Here is a 17,808-nt window from a genome sequence, read left to right as displayed (position 1 = left end):
CTGTGGTTTGAATATTTGTGTCTCCTCCAAAATTCATGTTGAAACATCTCCAATGCAGTAGAATTAACAGGTGGGGCCTTTTGGAGGTAATTAGGTCATGAGGACTTTTTCCTTGTTAATAGGATTAACACCTTTATAAAAGAGGCTTCATACAGCAATTGCCCCTTCTGCCCTTTGCCCTTCTTGTCTTCAGCCATGGGAGGACACAGCGTTTGTCCCCTCCAGAGGGTATCATCTTGGAAGCAGAAAACAGCTCTCACCAGACACCAAACCTGCCGGTGCCTTGATCTTGGACTTTCCAGCCTCCAGAACTGTAAGAAATAAATGTCTATGGTTTATAAATTACCCAGTCTCAGATATTTTGTTATGGCAGCACAAATGGACTAAGACAGTTTCCTAGCATGTATGGTAATGACCTGAGGTCCTATTCCTCATTCTAATGCTCCCTACTACTCCCACAAGGGGGCTACCTGGCACTCACCTGGAGGAGAAGGCTGAGAAACCCTCAGATTGAGTTCCCTTCAACTAGGGCAGGAGGCAGCATCAGGTAGCTCTGAGCACGGGCTCCTCTGAAGTAGGACTGCCTACATCTGTGTCTTGACTCCAGCACTTCTTAGTTGAATAACCTGGGGCACACTACTTACTTCTAAGCTTCAACTCCTTCTCTTGTAAAATGAAGATGGTATTTGTTAATTGCTTCCTAGGATTGTAAGGATTAAATGAAATAATGTCTATAAGATACTCACAGCCCTGTGTCTGACACACAGAAAGTACTCAATCCATGTTTTGACTATCTTTATTCCTATTGACATTTACACAGCATTTTCATTTCCTAATTTTATGCACAATTATATGCATAATTTCAGTTAATTATGATCTTACCCACCTGAAGGAGAGTTTAAAATCCCATTATATGTAGAAAGGCACTGAGGTTTGCAGAACAGAGGGACTTATCCAAGGTCACAGAGTTGGTGAGTGACAGAGCTTAGCACCAAACTCAGCACATGTATCACCATGACTTTAACCAACACTTGGCTGTTTCAGGTTTCTGCTCTGAGGCAGAACACATCCATCCTCTGCCCCGAGACATCACAACTTGAAGGGAGGGCATGACTGAATCAACAAGCTTTTAGTAAAGACCCTCCAGGTGCCCAGCCTGGTACTGGGTCAGGGTGGAGGTGAGAGAAGGAGGAGGTGGAGGGAGGTCCCTCAAGGTGAACCTCACTTGGGGACATTCCTACATCCTTCAAAGCCCAGCACAAACCCACCTCTGGGAATCCTTTGCTAGGGAGGGAAAGGGAAAAGGCTAAGTCTTGTTGAGCACCTACTATGTGCCAGGCATGTACCTGTGTTATCTTATTTGGCCCTCAAAATATCTTGGCAGGATCCCCATTTTACTGATAACAAATCCGAGGATGGAGAGTTTAAGGAACTTACCCGGAGTCCCAGCTAGAATGTGGAAGAGCTAGGACATGCCACCATGTCTACCTCATACTGACCCATGCTCTTCTTTTTGTTCCAACAACAGTTCCTTCAGCACTTAACGCTTGCACATCTCTGCTGTTGCACTGAGTGCATCAATTTTTACTTGCTCCTCCTGTAGACTAAACTCCTTGAGGCCCAGCCCTATATTAGTCATCCTTGTACCTCTACTACCTAGTATAGGGTTGGGTACAGAGTGGGAGAAGAAGAAAGTTTGGACAACAATGAGTTTGAGGGTTCTGGGAGGGGGCTTGTTCATGGTATAAGCTTTGAGTTTTAAGAGTCAGAGAAGACATCTGGAAGATGGAACCACTGGAGTGTAGGAAGAAGATTAAATTTTTGTTGTTGTTGTTTAGTCTTTTATCTAATATAACACACTACAGGAAAGTGCAGAAATGAAGATACGCTCTGATCATCACAAAGTCTATGCATCAGCACACCTGAAGTTTTGCTTATGCCTCTCCCCAGTCTATTCTCGCCTTCTCCCAAGGGTCACCACTACCTAACAATATCATAATTTTGTTTTGGCCATTTTAGAACTTTATGCAAAACCAAGTGTGGTGGCTCACTCCTGTAATTCCTGCACTTTGGGGGGCCGGGGTGGGTGGATCACTTGAGGCCAGGAGTTTGTGACCAGCTGGGCCACCATGGTGAAACCCCATCTCTACTACAAATACAAAAATTAGCCCAGGCATGGTGGTGGGTGCCTGTAATCCCAGCTACTCAGGAGGCTGAGGCACGAGAATCACTTGAACCCAGGAAGCAGAGGTTGCAGTGAGTGAGACTGCACCATTGCACTCCAGCCTGGGTGACAGAGCAAGATTCTGTCTCAAAATAAATATAAATAAATAAATAAATACTTATGTAAATAAAATCATTTATGTAAATAGAATCATATCTTTTCGTTTCCTGCTTGTGTGCAGCATTTTGTTTGTGAGACTTACATAGAATACCACAGAAAGAGTAATTTACAAAGAACAGAAATTTGTTTATCACAATTCTGGAGGCGGGAAGTTCAAAGTGAAGGCACTGGCATCTGGTGTCTGATGAGGGTCTGCTCTCTGCTTCCAAGATGGCGCCTTGAATGCTGAATCCTACGGAGGAGGGGAACACTGTGTTCACATGGCAGAAGGCAAAAGGGGAGAAAGGGCTGAATTCCCTCATTAAGCCCTTTTATAAGGGCACGTAGTCCTATTCATGAAGGAGGAGCCCTCATGGCCTAATCACCTCTTAAAGGCCCCACCTCTTAATACTATCACATTGGCAACATATTTAAATCATAGCATATGTTATGTCCTTTTCCATCCTCCTATTTTCAATCTTTCTGTTTATTTATATTTTAGGTACATTTCTTATAAACAGCATATAATTGATTTCATTTTAAAATATGGGCTAACAATTTTTGTTTTTTAATTAGAAGACTTTAGGCCATTAATATTTTAATGTAATTATTAAATTATTTAGGTTTAAATCTTCATTTCATCATTTACTTTCTATTTGTTCTTCCTGTTCTATGTTCCCTTTTTTCCTTTTCTTGCTTTCTGTTGCATGTATTATTTTTATTCTTTTACTAATATCTTATTTATTTAGAGATTATAAAATGTATTCTTAACTTATTGAACATTATATAATATATAAATTTATACTTTTACTTCTTCCTGAAAGTGCAAGGTCCTTAGAACAATTTAACTACATTTATCTTTTCTGAAATGTAATAGGATTCTTTCATATTTTTAAATTATTTATATTTCTAACCCACATAAGATATTGCTGTTGTTATTTTATATCATCAATATTCCTTTCTATTTGCCCATACACTCATACTTTTTATTGTACTTTCTTTCTTTCAGGCTCTCCAACTTTCTATCTGGGATATTTTTCCTTTAAGAACTTTCTTAATATTTCTTATAGTTCAGGTTTGCTGGTTACAATTCTTTTATTTCTTAAATTTTGTCTAAAAATGATTTTACCATCAATTTTTGATGGATATTTTCCTTGGGAATAGAATTTCTGATTAAGATTATTTTCTTCCAGCTGTTTGATGTTATTCTATTGCGTAGTTTTTATTGTTTCTGTTGAGAAGTAAGCTTTCAATCTACTTATTACTCCTTTGAAGGTAATATCTTTTTTTTTTTTAATTTGGTTGCTTTTAAGATTTTTTTTGTCTTTGATCTTCCGCAGTTTAACTGTAATTAATATGATATGGTTTACTTTGAGTTAATCCTTCTTGGGTTTTTCAAAGTTTATTGATTCTGTGGTTTGATGTCTTTTGGCAATTTTAGAAAGTTCTCATTTATCATCTTTTTATATATTGTTTCTGTTCTATTCTTTCTCATTTTTCTATCTGGGATTCACAATATTATAGGTATGTTAGGCCCTTCTTATATTTTCTTTTGTATTTCACATTCCTTTGTTCTCTGTATGTCATTCTGGTTATTTCCATCTAACCTATCTTCTAACTCACTAATTCTATCCTCAACTACATCCAATTTGCCATTAAACTGATCCATTGATTCACTAAGTTCTTAATTTCAGAGATTTTAATTTTCAGTTCTAAAATTTCCAATTAATTCTTTTTTTGTTTTATTTTCACTGCTGAAATTCTCCAAATGTTACTTAATTTCTTAAACATATTAATAATGTTTTAAAAATACTTTAAATTGACACATAATAATTGTACATATTTATGGGGCACATAGTGATGACATGATACATATAATATATAGTGATCAGATCAGGGTAATAAGCTTATCCATCATCTCAAACACTTATCATTTCTTTGTGTGTGAATATTCAATATCTTCCTTCTAGCTATTTGAAACTATATATTATTGACTATAGACATTCTACAGAACTGTCTAACAGTAGAACTTATTTCTCTTATAACAGTGGTTATTTTATAATCTATGTCTGATTAACTAAATTATCTGGCTTCCCTGTAGGTCTGTTTTGTTGTATCTTATATATTTTTTAAATTTGCAGTCTTATGTGCCTAGATATTTTAAGTTGTTTTCTAAACATTATCTATGAAAAATTATAGAGATCATTTTGAGGCCTCGGCTGACATATTTGTCCAGAGATGATTTACCTTTTCTTAATAGTGGTTGTGGGTACTATCTATGCTAGCTCACTTTAATACAATCAGTGATTAAGATCATTTAAAACTAGGCCATAGTCCCTCATAGGGCAGTCTATTTCCTGTTCACCCTCTTCTCTTAGGATGTAGTCACCAGGATCTCCACCAAAAGCCCTAAGTGTTACTAGATTCCTTCCTTCTTGGCAGACTTTGAGCTCTAGCTTTTGTTTGCTTGGTTTCGTGAATCTGTTGAAAGTTCTGTTCAGTTTCTCAGCCTCTCAACGGTCTTCTCTGAAATCAGCAGATACACCTAATCAAAAAGCAACCTTAAATGGTAAGTCTTTCTGTCTGAGTTTCCTTCTTCTTTCAGTTTTGTTCCTATAATTCTTCACTGCCTTGTTAGCAGTGAATTGTTCAGCTTTTCTATAGTGCTTAACAGGAGATTCTGGTCTGAATTAATTAGTCTGCCAGTCTAATTCAAGACCAATATTCAAGTCACATTGAATTATATGTAATAACAACAGTAATAAATTTAATGACAACAGTGGTGTAGTGGCAAATATTTAAACCTGTCCCTCAAGAAATGTGTGTATATATGTATAATATACATATATATGTTTATTATACATTTTACTGATACAAAGAATGTGTAGCATAGAATTTACAAATAATTAAATGTACAGTGTATTTATTTTATTGTTGATTGCATATTACCAATTAATTCTTACAGAATGCTTTTGTTGAATTTTTTATCCATATCCAGCTAGTGCTTACAACTGATGAATGAATGTATTCTTACAGAAACTTTGGTTGATAATTTTGTTTACATTAACAAGAAAGAAGAAAGTATATCAACAAAGACATTATGTCACAACTTCACTCATTCATCAATGATGTGAACAAATTTCTTGCTGAATTGCACATTCGTTTTGAATGCTAAAGAGATTTTTTCAAATTTTTGTGGTACAGACATGACATACTTTTAAGTTTACATTGCATTATTACATTTTCTCCACCATTTTCTTAAATCTAGACATTCAACAAAACAATAACTCAAATCCTGATTGGTAGTCTTTGCAAATTTTGGGTATAATTACTCCTATCATAGCTAATTCCAAGCTACTAACATGACATCACTAAAAAGACTTGAGATGGGATGCACAGTAGCATATCATTATGTAGTATCTATCTATGCCACACAGATAAAATAGCTGTCAGGAGTATAAACACCAGTAAAGCATAAATCATTAGAAAATGATGGGGTTTGAATGTTACCATTGTTTTTAATATAATGCCTTTAATTGTAAGTTTATATATTTTAAGTTTTAATAATAACTAGCTTATACAATTCCTGAACATCTAATAATCTTTCTTTTACAAGATGGAATAAGCTGACTCCAACACTCACTTGACCATCGACTTCTGTATTTCCTCTGTGCCAGACACCATGACAAATTTCACACATTCATTATCTCATTTAATCTAACAACCGTGCAAGGGAAGTTCTGTTATGCTCTCTTTTTTGAAGGTATACACTCTGAGATTCAGAAGTTGAATAGTTTGTTCAAGGATACACAATTCAAATCCATATCTGTCTGACTCTTAATTATCAATAATAATTTCAGGATCATCAATACCTTTTACTGAATAGTAACTGCGCAGGGCTTTACCTAGGTTAGTTCTTGCAGTCCACTTCATTCCTTCAACCACCACTTGTGTTCTCTGCAGTCAATGCAGTCAACACTTCGGGAAATATAAAGGACATTCTCCTGCAGAAGGCAGCACTAGAAGGGTGGGGTGGGAACAAGTAGAGTGGCAGTCAGATGGCAAGGCAGGCTCAGTCTCCCTCACATGGTCTCAGCTCCTTGGGCTTCTCTGGATCGTCCACAGGTAGTCTCTGAGGCTCTTTTTGTCCCCGTCCTCCTGACTGTAGGCCCACTGAACAGTGACGGTAGGCCTTTCTGGACGGCAGGTCTGAGCACCACCCTGGGGAAGCACTGGCTCTCAGGCAGGTCTGTTCAAGAGAGCCCCAGGAGGTGACAGCAGAGGCGCAGGGCCCTGGCAGGGAGGCCGCAACTCCTGCCTCTCCTCCTCATACCACGCCCACACCAATCTGTCTGCAAATCCTGTGCACTCTACCTTTGAAACATCTAGAACCTGACAGTTTTTTTACCACCTCCACAGCTAGCACCCTGGTCCAAGTCACCACCATCTCTTGTCACACCTATGGCAGTCACCTCCTAAGTAAAGTAAATCGTTTCACATCACTCCTCTGCTCAAAGCCCCCACTGATTCCTTATCTCACTCAGAGCCCGAGCCAGCACCAAATGGGCCTGCAGGACCTGCAAGGCCTGACCCCTCTTCTAGTCCTGTCCTCATCTCCCACTGGGCCTCGTGTCTCCTCCCTTCAGGCCCACTCTTCTTGCTGTCCACTGACATGCCGGGCCCATTTTCCCTAGCGTCCTCACAGCTCGCTCCTCCACACTCTCAAGGCCTCTCTGCTGGGTCTTCCCTGGGCTGGGCTGGTGTGAGCACCCCACTTAAAATCACCAGCCTCCTAGCACTCTCTCCTCTTCCCCTGCCACTTGTATTCACAGCTCCTATCCCCTCCTGACAGGCCATACATTCCACATCTTTGTTTCTTATTCTCTTTCTCCTCTCACCAGAAAGCAACCCTGAGGGTACATTTCTTGTGTTCACTGTGGTATCCCCAGCAACAGGAGGACTGCCTGGCACTTAGTAGAGGCTCAATAAATAGTTACTGAGTGGATTACTGTTCTAGTGGAGGCTGGACTTCCTAGCTTTCAAACTCGAGTCTGATTCTATGAAAAACGCAGTGGTCCGGGGCCTCAGAGCAAGTGGGATCCTTTCCTTTCTTCTCTTCCCCCGCATCAGCTCAACCAGGATTCCTGAAAGCTTTTGCTTCACCAGCCCTCCAGCGCCGCCACCACTGCAGCCCCCCAAAAAGGGCTCTTTCCTCCACCTCCCTGAGCTCCCCTCACACCCACCCACCCCAGGCCTTTGACACAATCCCCCTCCCGTGGGGACCCCACGGACCTGTGCTCTCATCCCCTACCTGTATGTCTGGGTACTTGCTGCTGTCCAGGAAGCAGGTGAGCAGGCAGGTTTGCGTGACAGGGCCTGAGATTTGAATGGCCCGTACATTTGTTCTAAATGAATGTGGAACCAACTCACGTCTTTCACTGGGGTCACAGAAATTTGGATTTTTCACCTCAGTGTCCTGTATGGACTGTGACAGCCTCCTCCACATTGGCCCCTCCGCCTACAGCTCTTCTTTTCTCTCTATCCTGGCCTCTTCCTTCACTTCGTCCTAGGCCCTCACTCCCTGTCTGTCTCATCTTATGACTCTGTCTGGAGCTCTCTCTTGCTGCCTCTGGCCTTCTTGCTGCTTCTCCGTGGTCCCAGCCCACGCAGCGGCCGCTTACTTCACGGGTTTACCATCCCCTCTCCCTCTTGCTCTGTCCTTGCCTGTCTCTGAGGCTCTCCACCACCATGTGCTTTTGTTCTTGGGCACTTCCTCTGTTCCTTTCCTGCCCAGTCTCTGTCTCTGTGTCATTCTCAGTCTTTTTGACTTTTTTTTTTTTTTTTTTTTTTGAGGCGGAGTCTCGCTCTGTCTCCCGGGCTGGAGTGCAGTGGCCGGATCTCAGCTCACTGCAAGCTCCGCCTCCCAGGTTTACGCCATTCTCCTGCCTCAGCCTCCCGAGTAGCTGGGACTACAGGCGCCCGCCACCTCGCCCAGCTATTTTTTGTATTTTTAGTACAGACGAGGTTTCACAGTGTTAGCCAGGGCGGTCTCGATCTCCTGACCTCGTGATCCGCCCGTCTTGGCCTCCCAAAGTGCTGGGATTACAGGCTTGAGCCACCCCGCCCGGCCCTTTTTGACTTTTGATCTCTCTATGCCTGTGTCTACATCTCTGCCTCTCTCCCTCCGTCCCTACATCCCTGTATCTCTGTCTCTATGGCCACTCTGCAGCCTCTGAGACCAAGACGGTCTGGTGTGGAAGGGGCAGAGAGCCAGGCCAGGCTTCCCTCCCAGCACAGGAGAGCTCTGTGGCCCTCTCAGAACCTGCAGGGGCCATTCTGCCCAGCAGAATGTGTTTGGGCTGAGGCCTGGAGCTAAGGAAATCCATTTGTCATTTCTGATGGAAACGGCCCCTTCCCAGGAGGCCCTGCCTCCCCGTCGCCTGCCGGTGAACTCTGAGCACCTGAGGGAGAGCTCCTTGCCGGGAAGAGGGTTCCACGCAGGAGCAGCTTTCCAAGGAAAACATAGCCCTTGATAGATCATGTGTCGGGAGGGAGTTGGTCCCACACACCATAAATTGCCAGCCTGACCTTCCCCCGCAGGGCCCCGCAGTTCCTGAGCTGAGGTTCTCTTGCTGGGCCAGGCTGGGTCAGCACCGCCAGACTCGGCGCCCAGAGAGGGAGGCCTGGGTGCAAGTGGAGCTCGAGGACGCCCAGCAGCCAGGCTAAGACGCCCCAGCCCAGGAGCCGCCGGGGAAACTGGAGCCACATTCAGGGGGTTCCCTGGGGCTTTGTAGGTTACAAAGCATGCTAACAGCCAGCACCTCCTCCGTTCTCAAATCAGGGGCCTTCCTACCCCCATTTTAGGGAAAGGGGTATTAAGATTCAGATTCTGATAGGTCCACAGACATTAGGGACAAAACTGAGAATGTCTGGCTTAAAAATCCCATCCTTCGTCCCCTCCTGGTCCCTATTTATTATCAGAGATAGGTAGGAGGAGGTAGGTGTTAGCTTAGGCCTGAATGGTGAGCAACATCATTCATTCATTCATTCATTTATTCACCAAATATTTACTAGATATCTACTCTGTGCTAGGTGCTCAGGAGACACAGGGTTGAATCTCACATGATTTTTGCCTTCAAGAAGATCACAGTCGGCCAGGCGCAGTGGCTCATGCCTGTAATCCCAGCACTTTGGGAGGCCAAGGTGGGCAGATCACCTGAGGTCAGGAATTCGAGACCAGCCTGGCCAACATGATGAAACCCTGTCTCTAATAAAAATAAAAAATTAGCCGGGCATGGTGGTTCATGCCTATAATCCCAGCTACTCGGGAGGCTGAGGCAGGAGAATCGCTTGAGCCTGGGAGGCAGAGGTTGCAGTGAGCCAAGATAGCACCACTGCACTCTAGCCTGGGCAACAGAGTGAGACTCCATATCAAAAAATAAATAAATAAATAAAAAGCAGCAGCTCACAGTCTGTGGGTTGACACACTTCATGTAAAAAGTGAATAGGGCTATATGGAGGAAGTACCAGTGGGAACTGGAGGAGTCTAAAGGAGAATCTGGGGAAATATAAAGTCCCCTTCTAGCCAGAACTGGGGCAGTTAGGGAAGACTTCCTGGAGGAAGTGGTCTGTGAGCTGCTCTTAGAGGAAGGGTATTGCAGGCAGTTGGAACAGGCAGGGTGGTGTGGAGGTGCAGAGGCCTGAAAGCAAACTGTGTTCAGAAAGCAGGGGGCAGCTAACTTGACTGGAGAGAGGGGCATAGTGAGAAGCAGAGGAAAGGAAAGGAAAGGGTAGTGAGGGGTGGGTCACTGGGCAGGCCCTGAGGAGGGAAGGCTGGACTTCATTCCGACGATGAAGATGTCATGGGAGGGTTGAAGCATGATGGGGGTGTTTCAGGCTTAGATCCGCATTCAAGATGTGGAGTCTATGGAGAGGGTTGGCAGGAACGCTGGTTAGGAAGATTTAGTGACATGGTGTAGGAACTGAGATAGCTTAGAATCCTGACTCGGCCACAGAGCAGCTGTGGAACAAGTTAACTTCTCTATGCCTCAGTTTCTTGATCTTTAAAAAGGGGCTAATAATGGTACCTTCCTCTTAGAGCTGTCCTTGAGATTAGATGAACTCATGCAAAGACACTGATGCTGGCTATTAACACCATCGTGGGCGTGAATCTTAGTCCACACATTCAAGTATGCACGACACAGCGAGCCCCTGTATTGCTTAAAAAAGAGGTTGGCATTTGAGTCCCCACTTCGCAGAGCTGGTAGGAAAGGTGACCTTAGTCACGTGGGTTCCAGGTGGGGAGGGGGCTAAGGTTGTCAGTGGTTGTCAGTCAGCTGAACTCATAGCGACATTAGAGCTGTCCCTCACCCCGTCACATGGCCCCATCTGGCCTGGCAGCTCTAGGAGAGTCCTGCGCCGTACTGGGGGTGTGTCTGTCTAGACGTACCTCCCACAGATGCGTTATACCCGGAGCAGTCAGTCCTCTCCACTTAGGGGATCCACAGATCTTGCTCTGTTCCTCTGCACAGCCTGGGTCTGTGGAAAAACCTGCCTCTTCCTGTGTCTCCAAGCTGGTTCGTCTCATTTCTCTGTTTTAGCTTTTCTGCACAGCCCTGCTTCTCTTTTCCATCTCCTCTGCAAGCCCTCTCAGTGCTCTTGGGCTTAAGATTTTGAAAAGAAAAGCCAGGAGCCTTTGCTGGCCACATTTTTGCTGCCACACACCTCCCATGAGGCAATGAGCATAGAGTCGGTCTCTGCTGGAGTGAGGGGGAGGGCAAGAAGAAACTACAAGGGGAGGAATGAAACGTAACAATTATCTTCACATACCATCCACTATCACTGTCACAGTCATCATCTCAATAAGAGGAACAAAACCAGGAGCAGGGAACAAGTGCCCCAAGAAGGGACACATTATATAGGCAAAGGTCTGACCGCTGAACTGAGTGTACTCTGTGGGTCGGGGACGGGGACAGGGACAGGGACAGGTCCAAGGCGAGCCACCACTGGCAGAGTTTCTCAGTTTTTCCCCTCCACTACCCCTCAGGGCTGGGCCTATGCCAGCTGGGCCCAATCTCACTTCAGAAAGCGCTTTCTGTGAGTGAATCCACCTCATGGAGGGCCAGCAGTTCCTATGCCTTCCAGGAACTCAGCCGGGGCAGAGACCCCATCACTGCCCCAGCCACAGAACATTCCTGGAAGAGGAAGGCAGACACATGCGAGTACAAGGACACATTTGACACACAGAGACCCAGACTTGAGTTCACACACATCTTCACTGACATGTTTAGACCCATAAAGACAGACACACACTCATTTATTTTCATGTGAGCACACGGATGTGCCCAGATGCACACTTGTGTGGAAAGCTCACGGACACACACACAGCACATGCTTACACTCTTGCACCTACCACACCTCTGTTCACACCTGACCATGTGCCCGCTGGCAGGTACATCTGCTCTTACAGATAGATATACTCGGAAACACATATTCACACTGTATCACAGATCCTTGCACACTCTGACATGTATAAGCATCACACACATTTACACACACATATGCAATCAACAGATATTTACCTAGAGCCTACTCCTGGGTGGGATGCAATGCTACACTCAGGAGAACAAGGAGTAAAGAAGACAGTGTCCTTCAGGGAGTATATGTCAGCTCAGGCTGCCACAACACAGTGCCACAGACTGGCTCAAATGACAGAAATACAGATTCTCAAAGTTCTGGAGGACAGAAGCCCAAGATCAAGGTGCTTGGTAGGGTTGGTTCCTTTTGCAGCCTCTCTCCTTGGCTTATAGATGGCCGTCTTCTCCCTATGTCTTCAGAGAGTCCTGCCTTAGATCTGTCTGTGCTAATCTCCTCTTCTTATAAGGATCAGGGCCCAGACTCATGGCCTCATTTAACCATCATTACCTCTTTAAAGACCCCACCTCTGAATACAGTCTCATCTGAGGCCTAGGGGTTAGAACTTCAGCATGGAAATTTGAGGACACAATTCAGTTAATGAGGAGCTTGCCTCAAATAGGGCAGCTGGGCACAAAAGGCAGAAATACGATTCACCTGTGATGAGGGTCTGACCAAACCGCACAGGGTTGAGAGAGGCACAGGGAGAGTGGAGTCGTGCCTTTGGACAGGGCAGTTGGGTAGGAGCCTCTGCAGAGCTAGGGACCCCTGTCCTGCCCTGGGCTGAAGGCTGAATGCACTGAGGGGTTGGGGGGGTGGGTTTGTGAATCTCTTCACCTTCCCGTCTCCAGGCTCCACACAGGCTGTGGCTCACAGCAGAGCTCAGTGAGTGTGTTGGGTGGATGGGTGGATGATGGAGGATGAGTGAGTGTGGGACTCCTCACAGTTGAGGAGACTGGGCTGTTTTGCAGGAAAGCCCTGCAGAGGCGTGCGAGGCCCATCCTGTGCCTGAGTGTCTGGGTGATCGGACAGGGTGTGGACAGCCTCGTGGGAACCCAGAGCCTGAGCCTCGGAGAAAAGCAGGAGAGAGGGAAGGATGGACATGCTGAGGGCTGCCCTGAATGCCAGCCTGGGTCTGCTGTGTGACTTTCGGCCAGTTACCTTACCTTTCTGAGCCAGTTTCCTCATCTGTAAAACGGGAGATAAAACAGGAGCTGCCTCACAGAATTACTGTGAGGATTCAATGAGATCAGGCATGTGAAATGCGTAGCAAATTGCCTGGCACAAAATACATGCTCAATACATGAAAGTGGTGCCATGAGTGACTCAGGTGTATGCCGTGTGTGTGCCCTTGTTTGTTTTCCTGAAGGAGTACTGTGGTTAATAATGGTATTCCTTCTGGAAAACAAACATGGCACACACCTGAGTCACTTATGGGCCCACTTCTCCCTCACCACACACATCCTCCAATCACCAAGCTCCTGTCAGCTCTGCCTCCTGCATGGGGCTTCAGTCTGGCCATGCCCCTCGGCCCCTCTTGGTGATGGCCTTATCTATCGTCTCTCCCCTGGACATCCCACCAGCCTCTCCCTTGGTTTCTCAGCCTCCAGCCTCTTGCTTATCAGTCCAGCCTCCTCGCTGACTTCCAAAGAAACTTTCTAAGCTGCAAATCTGATACATGACTCTCAGGCATAAAATCCTCCAGAGCTCAATGCTCCCCTGTAATAAAGGGCACTTGAGGCCTTTCAGGCTATAGCCTTGAATTCTAGCCTCATCTCCAGCCACAGTCAATGTGCCCCATGCACTACAGGCATATGGGACCACTTCCCACGCCCCAACCATCTCAGGCTTTCTCAGACCTCTGCGCCTTTGCACTTACTGCTCCCTCTGTTGCTTTATTTGCAATTACTGCTCCCTCTCATCTTCTCAGCCTTGACTTTCTTACTAATCCTTCTTTCAAGATGGAGCCTGAGGGTCAGGAAGTCAGTGAAGCTGCCCCTATTGCCCCAGCCAGAGTCAACTCAGCCCTCTGTGGGCTGCTGGGGAACCGGGCCCAATCCCTGGGACAGCCCTTCAGCTGCTGCACGGCCACGGTCTGGAGCCCCTTAAGAGCAGGAGTGTGCCTTGCTCTTTTGAATGCCCCTGGTGCCTGCACAGGACCTGGCTTAGTAGGTTCTCAGGATATTTTTTGAATGGCTAAATGAAGGCTTGAGCCTGCGAGGCCCATACTGTTCTCTCAGTTTCACAGATAAGGAAACAGGGGTTCAAACAAGCTAAGCCATCTTCCCAAGCTTATATAACTAGGCTGAATCTCATTCAGGCATCTTTCTACACACCATTTTCTCTGCCTGTAATTCTCTCTTCTCTCTTTTTCCTGGCTCATTCTTTAGACTCAGCTTAGATATCACTGTCTCTAGGAAGCCCTCCAGGGTCTTTCTTCTGGGTTCACCCAGCACTTTTCTCCCAACACTGCAGAGTAGACTGTTTTTCCCACTGGATTGTGAACACAGGGACCAGGACTGCTTCTAGGGTGTGTGAGGCCTCTGTCTCTGGAAACAATTTGTCACCTAAAATCAGTATGTCAGTGCCATTCTGGATGTCCAATTTCATGGGATCCTGCAAAAGAAGTACTACACTGGCCAGTGGAAGTGATCCATTTGCAAGACTGCTCTACTGGGACTAGGGCCTGGCCATGCAGCCCCAGGAAAAGTCCATAGGAGTAAATCCTAGAGCTCCTTAGGGCATCTGGTCAACCCCCTGTGTGAACGAGAGGGTTGGAAAGAGCCCTGAAGGGGAGAAATGGACCAGGGCCTATACAGGTGTCAGTCTGGGCTCACAGCATCCCATCTATAGGATACTGCCAGCCCTAGTCAGTCCCAGACAATGGAGAGGGATTTAGAAAATGTCGAGTTTGGCACTCAAAGCATGAGACTGCTTGAGAAGTGAGGCAGGAGCAATGCCCCTGCACATCCAGGTCAAAGAGCAGCATTGGCAGAGGCCTTTTCCATCCCATTCACCACTGGGGCAACGTAGTCATGGGCCATGCATATGGCCTGGGAGGTTTATACAACCCAAACCCAAGATGAGCCTATGGAGTAATGAAGTTGCTAAATGTGTGGGTGGCTGTAGCAGAAGAATAGTCTCTAGATCAAGGGAGGTCAGTATCTGCTATCCTTGCTGACCAGCCCACATCTAGAATTGGGCATTCCGTGATGAGCTTCATGTTTGAAGAGGAACATGGAGGAATTGTACTATGTCTAGCTCTTAGAAGGGTCATTACATAGAAACAAAAGCAAAATTAATATTGGGAGATGCCAGAGGGCAGAGCAAAGGTAGACGATGCAAGTAGGGAGATTTCAGCTAGATTCGAGAAAGTATATTCTAATAATCCCAGCCGCTCAGAAATGGACTCAGCTGCCTGGGGAGACAGTGAGGTCTCTGCCCCTAGAGGTGTGCAAACAGTGGGTGAATGGGCTACCTCTGAGAGGCTGCAGGGCAGGTCCCTGCCCCGGGAGCAGTTCTGTTAGACTCCCTTTAAGGTCCTTTACAACTCTAAGATTCTGAGACTAAATCATCATTGAGAATCTATCTTGTGGGATGCTGTGGAGGTAAAAGAGAAAAGAGACAGGACCCCAGCTCCCAAAGTGCTCTCCTTCAGGTGGGCAAGACAAACAGGACATTGTCATTTATAATTGAGTGGCAACTGTCATGACAGGGGGAGTGAAGGTACTGAGGGCTGTGAAAGCCTAGAGGAAGGAGCCACTGGGCATCATGACCACAAGCATATCCTTAGGGCCTGGTGACGGTGGCCCTTAGAACAGCGCTATCCAATAGAACTTTCTACAGAGATAGAAATATGTTATATCTGTGCTATTCAATATGGTCACCCTTGAAATGTGGCTGGTTGGACTGAATTTTAAATTTTACTTAATTTAATAGCTGTATATGGCAAGTGCCTACTATATTGGGCAGCACAGACAGAAGACATTTCTACCATTGCAGAAAGTTCTATTGGACATCACTGCTCTAGAGAGTTAAAACAGGCTGCTCCGTGATCCCAAGGCCCCTTCCTTTCCTCCCCTCACAGTGTCAGTACTGCAGAGAGGGAGGCCTGCAGACATGGGTTTCAGAGCACTGCACGGGCCAGCTTCCTGTGTGACACTGAATCAATCCCTCCAACACTCTGGGCTACAGCATCAATAAAATGAGGCATCAAACTATAAGGCTTTACAAAATAATAGCAATAAAGACTCTGAGGGTCTAGGACTAGGAGAAAAAAGGAAGCTTCACTTTTTCTCCCTGTTCTTCCCTTTTCCCTCTTTTGACCCCAACCTTCCACCACCCAGACCACAGCTCCCAAAGACCCCAAGAACTTTTGTATTTACCGCTTAGCACTTGCTGTACGGGTCTATGACCTTCTTTAGAAACTTTTTCTTTACGAGTTTATTTTGGCTTGTGCTGAGCATTCATAAAATTCCTAGGGAACTGGAGGTTTAAACGTTGGGCTTGTAAAAGGAGTAGGTGGGAGGGAGTGGGAACCCGGCAGAGAAGGGAGAGGACCGCAGCCAGCCCTTGGAAGTTGGAAGACAAGGCTAAGTTTTCCACTCTCCACTCAAGGCCTCGCCTTCTGTGAGTCCTGGGTCTTTTAGGTCATGAAAGGGGAGAAGAGGAGGAGAAAGAGAAAGAGGGGTGGGGTGGGAGGCGGGTGGAAGGAATTGGAGGCATGAAGGGCTGGGATTTTCCCACTGAGTGAGTAGAGCAGGGCCCATTTCTGATAAGCGGTCTCTCTGTCTCCTCTTGGGTTTTTCTTGTCATTCATCTCTTCTCCAGCCAAGCTGCTCCTCAGCAGGTTGGAGGCGCTGGTGAATGGCTCAGAGAGCGCAGGGCATATGAAACAAATTAGGTCTCTGTTACAGCCACCCAGAGGCGGGTGATGGATGGGGGCCTATGTTCACGGCAAAGCTAATTGGCAACACACAGAGACATCCAAGAAAGTATATTATTTTGCCAGACTTCAGAGTCATTGGACCTTTTTTCTTATTGTAGAACATTATACAGCCAGAGATAAGCACAGTGAAAGTTTTAAATCTAATAAAAGCTTTTGACTGCAGAGTAAAAATAACATACACAGAGAAGTTTGATTTGGATTCAGGTTTTATTAATGTTCTTTCATTGCAAAATGTTTCCAATTATAAAACAATTCGGAGAGCTCTGCATTAATAAACTTGCCTGTCTTTCAGAAGGGCCAGAGATTTTGAAATGCCTGGTGGACAAACACACACATACACAAACACACATACACAGTGTTACCAGAAGGTTATTACAACAATATCTAAAATATTCCAGATTCGGACTTGTGTGACTCAGACCTGGGTAGAGGTGAAAAACCTCATGACTGAGCTTAGAGAAAAGGCACCTGAAGTTTACTTAGCATCACTTGATCCAAGTACACGCAAGTAATACTTAAACCTGGCTCAGATGTCACCAGCAGGGATCGCAAAGACTAGAATATTCTAGGCCTCAGTTTCCCCATTTGTAAAATAAGGCTGTTGGGTTGAATAGTCTCTGAGGATTTTAGGATTTGCTTCAGGAAATCAGTGAAGGATCATTATTGATTGCCCCCAACTATTTCTTAATCTTTGCTTTAGGAAAAGTTAACTAAATCTGAATTTGATCAGCAATGGGAAGAAAGACCAAATCACAGTTCTAACCTGAGAAACCAGGAGCTGAAGCTTGCGCCAAGTTGTTTGTAAAGAGTAACTAGTAGCATGACTAACTCCAACTGGAAGTCTGCAAAATAACCAGCCATCTTCATAAAATAGGAGAGGGATATCAGATTGTTTTTAACCAGTAGTTTTCAAAGGAACTTCATGTTTGCAAAGTGACTGGTAAATTAATGTTTCTTGGTGATTTGCGGACAAGTCGTTTCTCAAATAACTGGCCATTTTCAATTCAAATACTTGCTTAACTATATCCAACTGCTTTGTTTTCTGCCCCCACATAACTGAAGTTTTAACCCTGGGGAGAAAATACAATTCTAACTCTGGGCTTTTTTTAGGTGACTTCAGCTG

Source organism: Trachypithecus francoisi, unplaced genomic scaffold (genome assembly GCF_009764315.1).
Source record: "Trachypithecus francoisi isolate TF-2019V2 unplaced genomic scaffold, Tfra_2.0 Lachesis_group12, whole genome shotgun sequence".
Classification (NCBI taxonomy): Eukaryota; Metazoa; Chordata; class Mammalia; order Primates; family Cercopithecidae; genus Trachypithecus; species Trachypithecus francoisi.
This window is presented reverse-complemented; position numbering follows the sequence as displayed.